The following is an 8,020-nucleotide window of genomic DNA, read 5'->3' as shown; positions in this document are numbered from 1 at the left end:
GCGAGGGGAGGTGCCCGAGGCGTTGGGTGTTGGGCGCCCGAAGCAATGCCCTTCGGTGTCGGCTCAGTCCCGCCAGCGCCAGGCTCTGCGAGCCTGGACGTTAGTCGTGTCGGAGATCCGGCTGTGGTGGTGAATGGGATTTTAAAGATCGTATCGCTGTCAAATCTTAACCTCGGGTTGGTCTGGTAATTCTGTTCCGCACCAAAGTACGCCTGTATTTGCGTTTGTGTTTGCCTTGGGTTCTGTGGCTTTGAAATGGAAAAAATGTAGCAGCACATCCCTCTTTCATCTAGAGTCGGTTCATTAAGATGTTACCCTCAACAAGATGATTGCACAGCAAGTTATTGTTTTAAGTATAATACTTCCTGAACGACAGCCGGGTGTTCGCGCTGTATGATTAGCTCCACAGTTGCCTTGTTCAGTCCTTCTGCGCCTCAGCGGGAGGTTAGCTATGGTGAGCTGGTTTGAGCAACCAGAAATGGTACTGTGTAATGTCCCTTTCCAATCTGTGCACGCTACTTTTTTACCATGGACATAAATTGTGCAGTGCCTTGCACAATGCTGTTATCTGATACACCAGAAACGCAGAAATAAGACTTCTTTTTCCTAGTATGTAGCCGTAAGAAGTATATAGTAGGGATTACACCAAAGATAATAAATCTTTATATTTTGCAAGTAACTCTTCTTAAAATCATTTTCTAGCACAGCTGTTCTTGCCCCCAGACTTGTGGTCACTATGTAAAAGGCTCGTAACCGGTGGTTTTCTGGAAAAATCATGCTTGTATGTTTTGTGCGGTTTTGGCCCTTGAGGTTTCCATGCTGAATGTTGCTCGGAGTTGTTTGCTGATGGAATTCCATACGTGTGTTGTTCATAGTGTGGGCCTTGGAGCTGGGTTGCTCAACAGCAGAGTGTGGAATTCTCCAACTAATTTTTGTCCCGTCTTCTGCGTTCCCTCTTTCTAATCATCGCCTGGTCAAAGTATCGTTTGTAAGTCTCTGTAGTCCTTGGTATCTTTTGGCACTTGAGTTCAGCAATGCTGACGCTCTGAGCTTCCTCCTTCTTATATTTGTATTATTGAGTATCTTTATCCACTGTACTTTTCTTTGATACTTTCATACCTCTCTTCTGTCACAAGAGCTTTCTTTCATAAGTTCAAGCTTTGATGTATCTTGAGTTTGGGGTTTTTTTCTCTTCAGGTTCTGGGAGGACCTACCAATCTCTTGACCAGGCTGTCTTTTGCTAGTACCTGTAATTCAGGTTCCATCTTTCTAGTAAATTATTTTACTTAGCCACCTTACTGAAATCTGACTGCGCTTCTGAGGAATTCCGTTTTCTCTTTTGCTCAACCCCACATCTCCCTTGCTGTCTCTCTGTATGCCAGAGGCATGGCTTGCTTTCACGCTGTCCCTCAGGAAGGCTGACATGAAAATACCGTGTGATGCGATGTGAGCTTACAATGTTGAGGGAATTGTGTGTTTTTTGGTTTTATTTTTATTCTCTTTCTCCCTTCAAGTTTAATTTGCACTGGTCTCATCCTGTTCTGGCAGTTCTTAAGTCTTGTGTTGTATTAGCTTTGTAATGCCATCTGCCTTTGCCTGTACTCCTGTAGTTAAGTGTATGGTTTTCTTATAGTTGGAGGGGAGAGTGTGGAATGATGAACTTATTTTAGTTTCAGCTGGTCTAGAGGCACTTGACTTAGAGATGGTCGTATATGGACACTCTGTGTAGATTCCTTTCCTTAAGTTTAGGAAGTTTCCTTCTAGGAAGGACAGTTGTGTGAACAATCTTGAGATGCCTCTGCTACACCCTGAAGTCTAGACTTATGTATACTTCCAGAAGACATGTGGCTCAGAAGAAAAAACACGATCAGTTGTTTAGTTGAAAATCAAGCTTGCCATGAGCATGTAATGCCACTGTTGAACTCTTCCTCCTTTTATCAGTCTTTGTTGAAACTTCCTGTTGACCCAAAGAAAAGGAAAAGTGAAGGATACTTCTTTCAGTTGCAGCCAGCTGTTTTTTTCTAATATGTTTCACACTTAATCCATGGTGGTTGAGTGCTCATGACTTGCTGCTGTCTGGCAAAGTTGTAGTTTTGCTAGTCCTGGTATGCAGTGATGTCTGAGGCAGCAATTTTTAACATGGCTCTCTTCGCTAACCAGAGTCTGTGAGCTGTCTGCATGGCTTTCCCCAGACTGTGACAGTCTCCTTCACCTCTTGCATCACTAACAGCATCCATTTCATCTCTGGTCATGTTTGTCATTAGTCTGGAGTTCCCTATTGCCAGTTCCACTAGAGATTCTCTTCATCCTGGGTTCTACAGACATGAACATGAAACTGTTCATGACAAAATATTTAGGAATTCTCTGGTGTCAGTCCTGCTTCAGAACATATGTTTAGAACATATGTTTTTCCTTTTGTTCATGTAATTGATTCTTTTTTTTTTTGAAATGCTGTCCAGTTTCTGTTACTTTTGTGTGAGCTTTGCTTCTTTGTCTGTCGTCCTCCTTTCTCTTGTGCAGTAGGAACCCCTGAGTTCTGTTTTTTGCTTTAATCCTGTTCACCTAATTGTTGGGTAACATTATCTTCGTGATTAACTCTGGTTGTGTTAACTGAGTTGCAGTTGTATCTTGGGTCTTATTCTGGCAATATTTAAAGCCGTTGTTTTTAGTATGGTCTTTCAGATAGCTGGCAATTCAGCATGGGTTCTTAACCAAAGCTAAGAGGCTATCATTGCTAATTCCTTCCTCTCACCATAGATGTTGTAGTCCATCTTAAACCTCAGGTATTATATTTACCCTAGGCTTCTGTTCAGATAGTCATATCCAAGGGATGTTGAAATCTTGCAGGTTGTACTTGTCTATCTGTTTTAACTGCTATTCTTTGAGGCTCTGGGAATTCTTAGGTAGCTAGATATCATTTAAAATCTTATAAACATCCTTTTGACCCTAAAAAACTTAATGTGGTCCTATTGGCATATTTATCACTTACTGCTTTGATTGTATCTACTGTAAAGCCGCTGTTGAACTCTTCCTTCACATCATTAAAGCTTCTCTGCTGGCTTTTACTTCTTGTATCAAAAAGAAGCTCATCAGAACTTACTGCTGTCCTGCTGCTGATTCAGTCTTAAATTACTGAATTAGTTCTCCTTGCTCTCTCAGCTTATGACCACTGTCTGCATTGCTTGTGAGAAATAGGAAAGGTGCATGCTTGAAACTATTATTCCATGCTTGCTTTGTGTAAGAATTAAAAAAGCTATCTCTTGGTCTTCCTCAAAATAATCTTGCTGTTGTTATTAGTGGTCTTGTATCAAGAACAAGTCCATCCTTTGGTTTCTGGCCTACTTTTTCAGGTATGAAGTATGCAGATACATTAGACAGCTTTGTTCTGCAAGTCTTTTGGAAGGTGGAGACCACAGCTGAGGACACATCTGCCAGAGTAAGCATTAAGCAATAATGAGGATTGCTGACTTTGGCAACAGTTTCTGGTAGTGCTTTTTATTCTGTATTTGCCTTTTTAACTGTTGAAATAGTTGCTATGAATCTGATTGTCACTGCTAAAATGTTGGAAACTACCTGCTGTAGGGCCGCACGGTAGTTGCCAGATGTCATCTTCGAAGCGTAAGTCTTGCAGCTACCGGAAAGACTAGATGGCACCTCTGTGGGGAAGAAGCCTAAAAATCAAAGGTTCTGGAACTGTCTTTGCAATCACTGAGGTTTTTGGAAGAGTGATGAAGTTGGAATGACATTTGACAAGGCAGGGCTTGTCTGTGTACTGACTGTTTTCTACATCCCTATCTGAACAGCCATCTACATAAGGCAGTAGATGTCTTTCCAGTGTTATACTAGTGAGATGTAGTTATACTACTATTTCTAATATTTGTAGGAAATAGTAAGGCATGTTGGCAGTAACTTAAGTCATCCTGAATTTTTGAAAGAGGTAAGCAACTGAAATTCCTTTGTGCTTCTTCTGTGTGTGTAACTAGGTAAAGCTAGCAAGAATTGGAAGGATCTGGGAGAAAGAAATAGCTATAGATTTGTCTATCTGTCTTGTCTGTAGACTGCTGAAAGCTATTGTAAAGCATGTGACTTTTTTTTTTCCCCTTTCACTGTAGAGGGAGACTAAAGGCATTTTTATTGTTGTTCTAAAGCTGATATTTGAATCTCTTAAGCAGTAATGCCTCTTAGAGATTTGTCAAATGCAGCCAAAATCAAAAACTGTTAATTTCAGTCAGCAACCCTTTGACTACAGGGGCTATAACTTGCTATTTCTATGTACTTAGTATCTAGTTATAACATGCCAGAAGTCTCCTAGGCCTCTGTTACTGCTTGGCAGCAAGGCTGGTATTATTTGGGCGCTGATAGTAAACAATACAGAATCGAGTACTTGGAAGTTGAAGAGTTTGATGAAGCACAAAAGGACATGTTTTTTCTCAGAAGGGGACAAGATATTCAGCAGTATCAAAGGACTAGCCATTTAAGCAAGTAGGCTTGCAAAGTAAACTGAAGGCAATCAGTCTTGGTCTAGTGTGACTGTCTTTGCAAATGTGGGCTGTGAGACTCATATTGATGTTTCTAATGATGTTTGAACAAAAGAGGTGTGTTCAAAACCAGTGTGACTGTTGTCTAATGTACCTTTTCTGTTATGCTTGCATTTGGATGTTGGCTTCAGTACAAATAGATTGACTACTGAAGTCTGCTTGTAAATTCATCTCTCTGTCAAGAAGGCAATTACCCGAGTTGTCAACTGCTTTAGATTTTTAAAAAAAACAACTAACAAAGTTAAAATAACATAATTGGAAGCTTGCAGACCTTTGTATAGACAATTGCCGATGTCTTGGGCATTCAGAAATGGTGAATAAATTTCTGTATCAGAGGAGGTGCTCTGTTTTTTTGTTTGTTTGTTTTTTAATGTTGGCTTCAAGCACTATCACGCATGAAGTAAGCATAGTTAAATTATCTCTTACCAGAATCCTAGTACAAAAACTCACATTGACACTGTTGTTCAACCAGATTAAAATTGGCTTACTTTGATTATAATATTAATGAAAATACTTTCCAATATTTATAGTTGTACTATACAATTCTTGGATATCTGTATATGACTGAAGACTTGAAGACTTGGTCTTTTCTGTCTGAAGAGTAGCAGGTATAGGGTCTTAGAAGTGTGGGGAGAGGCTGAACTGGAAAGATTGCAGTATTGAAATTTGCATAGCCAGAACCAATTATTACAGTTTTGGCTCCAAATAAACCTAACTTTAACTTCCCTAGCAACTTGCCAGTCTCAAACACAAAGTCTCTTAGCAGTGGAGGAGAAAAAAATCTAGTTTAAATTGAAATGGGCAAACTAGCTATTGAAACAAACCTGAAATACTTCATGGATCTTTATAGCTGTTCAGACTCAGTTTTTTTTGTAGACAATTGAGTCTTGCATATGATCTTTTCTGTGGCTGGGAGACCACCTTAAATGTCTATGAACATCACTTTTTTGTGAAGCTGCTTTTGGTGTTACTTGTCTTGATGGCTGGTCTTCTCACTGTGTTGATCTTGCCTGTATACTCTAATAAATAGTGTACTTCTTCCTCAGGAATTAACCTAAAGCAAACGGATGACTCTTATAGCCCACTGCCTTCAGCCTGTGCAAGGCTTCAGCTTTTGCCTCTGACTGTCAGTGTAAGAGTGCTTCGGGTCAGCTCATCAACAGTATTAGCTTGCTCTAGGACGAGGCATCGGCGGCTGTACCTCCCCAGGTGAAGACCTTCCCTGTCTTCCTCCTAGGGTGGAGAAACTGCTGAAGTAGCATGCCAGGGGAAGTGGAACACAGTTGGATTATGTTGGAGGTCAGTTCTACACATCAGCTCAAGTGCAACTTCTAGCCCTGTACTCAAGTTCAAACACAGAGTAGTAACCAACTAGTAGCTGATAGCTGCTCTATGGATATCTTGTACCAGTGAGTATAGTTGCAAATATCAGATGTGACTTCAGGTTATTTGGATCAAGAAATTGCTAGTACATCTGTGTGTGGTTCTGTTGCAAGCTTGGTAATGCTGCTGTGAGATCAGATTCGTAAAGATCATATGAATGTAACAGACTAGAATATGAATGGACAGGTACAACAGCTGGAGGCTTCTAGCTGTCCGCTGAGCCTTTGCGATATCCTTCCACAAGGAACAATGAAGGCAAACCGCTTTGATTCAGGGTGGGTCTTGCTTAAGCTTAGCAACTGGGATGATATATCTTGACCTGTAATAATAGTAAGAAGCTGTATCACTAGAAATCCTAGTGATCGTTTTGTACTTATACTGTTATTTTTCTGGCCTCTTTGTGAAGGATAGCACCTTCAAAGACCATAAGGGACCAGAAACTCCCTTCAGTCTCTCTCGGCACTGTGTCACCAGGACTTTTTTCCTGCTTCCCTGCTAATAAATAAAACTACCCTAATGCTTTGTTTTTGTACTATACCCTTTTACCTGTTGCTGATGCTGGTTGCATGAGACTGAAACTTTGTTAGGAATTAGTTGCTGTTGTGGCCCTAAGAGCTACAATTAATTTCCTCACCCAAGAAAAGAGCTCTCCACCTCTCTTGCTGGGAGGATGTGGCATCTTTAGCTTAAAACTTTTAAGTGGGCAGGGTGTTGCAGTATCAGGTGACTCTAGTGGTGTTTTTTCTGCCTTAAGGAAGGGATTTGTTTCCTGCCTCTTGTAGTGCAGAAAAATATTCTGAAATAAGTCACAGGAAATCTACTTAGCTTGTAATAGAACAAGGTTGTTTGCAAATACAGGTTCCTGCTGTTGAGATTTTGTGAACAGCCTCCATGCTTTTTACCAAAGCCCTTAAAATGGTATTTTGTGGGTGCAGTCTCCATTCTTCAGGACTTAACTGAACTTGATTGGATGAGACCCAAGGTGGCATGATGTAGCTTTGAACTTAGCATTGCGTTGACAGGGGGCTGGGCTAGATGACCTCTGGAGGTCCCTTTCAACTTAAATTTTTCTGTGACCACTATTCAAAATATTAGTGGGACTTGCGTGTGTGGGGTTTTTTTATTATGTTGTAATTTTTTAGGCTCTCTGAGGTGGATTATACAGATGCAGAAATCCTTACATCCTTCAGCTTGTTGCCCTACATTCAGAAGTATAGGCCTTGGTGATACAAGCTGTTTCCTTTGTGTGAACCATAAAGGTGGGACAGTTCCTGAAAAGTGATTATTAGTATTGATGAGACCATGTTCTTACCTTTTGAAGTGTGAGACGCCCTAGTTCATTTGGTCAGGGGCTACTGGTGTGTGTCTCCTAATGGTACCTAAGCTGTGGTTCTGCCACTCTTTAGTGACATGAAAAAGACGCCACTGCAGGGTGCCATTGGTACCAGCTGTTGATCTTTGCTTTGTTCCTAAATCTCCTTTTGTGGAACTGAAACATGCTGTCTTGTGAATCTGCCCGTCTTTGGTCTGAATGCTGTAAAGATAGCAACTGTGCTGCAGCCTTAAGAAGTCCTTGTCAACAATACAGAGGAAGCAATTAGATACATGTATGTGATAAGTAGACTTTTAGGGAAGTACCTTTTTCCTGGAGGAGTGACTCCCTCTTTAATCCATGTTCCCTATAGGATTTAAGAGTCAATTATCAGCCATTACTCAGGGAGTAGTCAGCAATTGGTTTAGCTCAGGTGTCATGTTGTCCTAGACTGGCACACTAAGGTTCATTTGAGCATGATTCAGCTTTATGCTAGGAACTTGGATGCTTGTATTGTTCTCTTGTGGCCACAACTAAATTCCCCAAGATTTAATGACTTTGTGTTGTGAACAGGTGAAGTTGTTCAGTGATATTGTCACACTGAGGTTTTAGAAGAGTAACACTGTTGAATCCATCTTCACTGTTCAGGTATTATGGAAGAGTGAAAATGAGTTAAGACTGAGCTATGATTTTATTGGCATCACAGAGTGGGATAGCTTGCACAACTGGAGGACTGCAATAGATAAGTACAGGCGCTTTAGGAAGGGCAGGTGGGGATGGCGATAAG

General features: G+C 40.9%; 1 protein-coding gene across 2 annotated transcripts in view; it reads left to right on the top strand.

The window, feature by feature from the left end:
• SMAP1 (small ArfGAP 1) overlaps positions 1–8,020 on the top strand; it is a 94,512-nt gene that overhangs the window by 393 nt on the left and 86,099 nt on the right. The gene's annotated exons all lie outside the window — the stretch shown is intronic.

The sequence above is a fragment of the Haliaeetus leucocephalus genome, unplaced genomic scaffold (genome assembly GCF_000737465.1).
Source record: "Haliaeetus leucocephalus isolate CR32 unplaced genomic scaffold, Haliaeetus_leucocephalus-4.0 Scaffold195, whole genome shotgun sequence".
Lineage (NCBI taxonomy): Eukaryota > Metazoa > Chordata > Aves > Accipitriformes > Accipitridae > Haliaeetus > Haliaeetus leucocephalus.
Note: the sequence above shows the minus strand (reverse complement) of the source record. Positions and strands in the feature narration are given on the sequence as shown.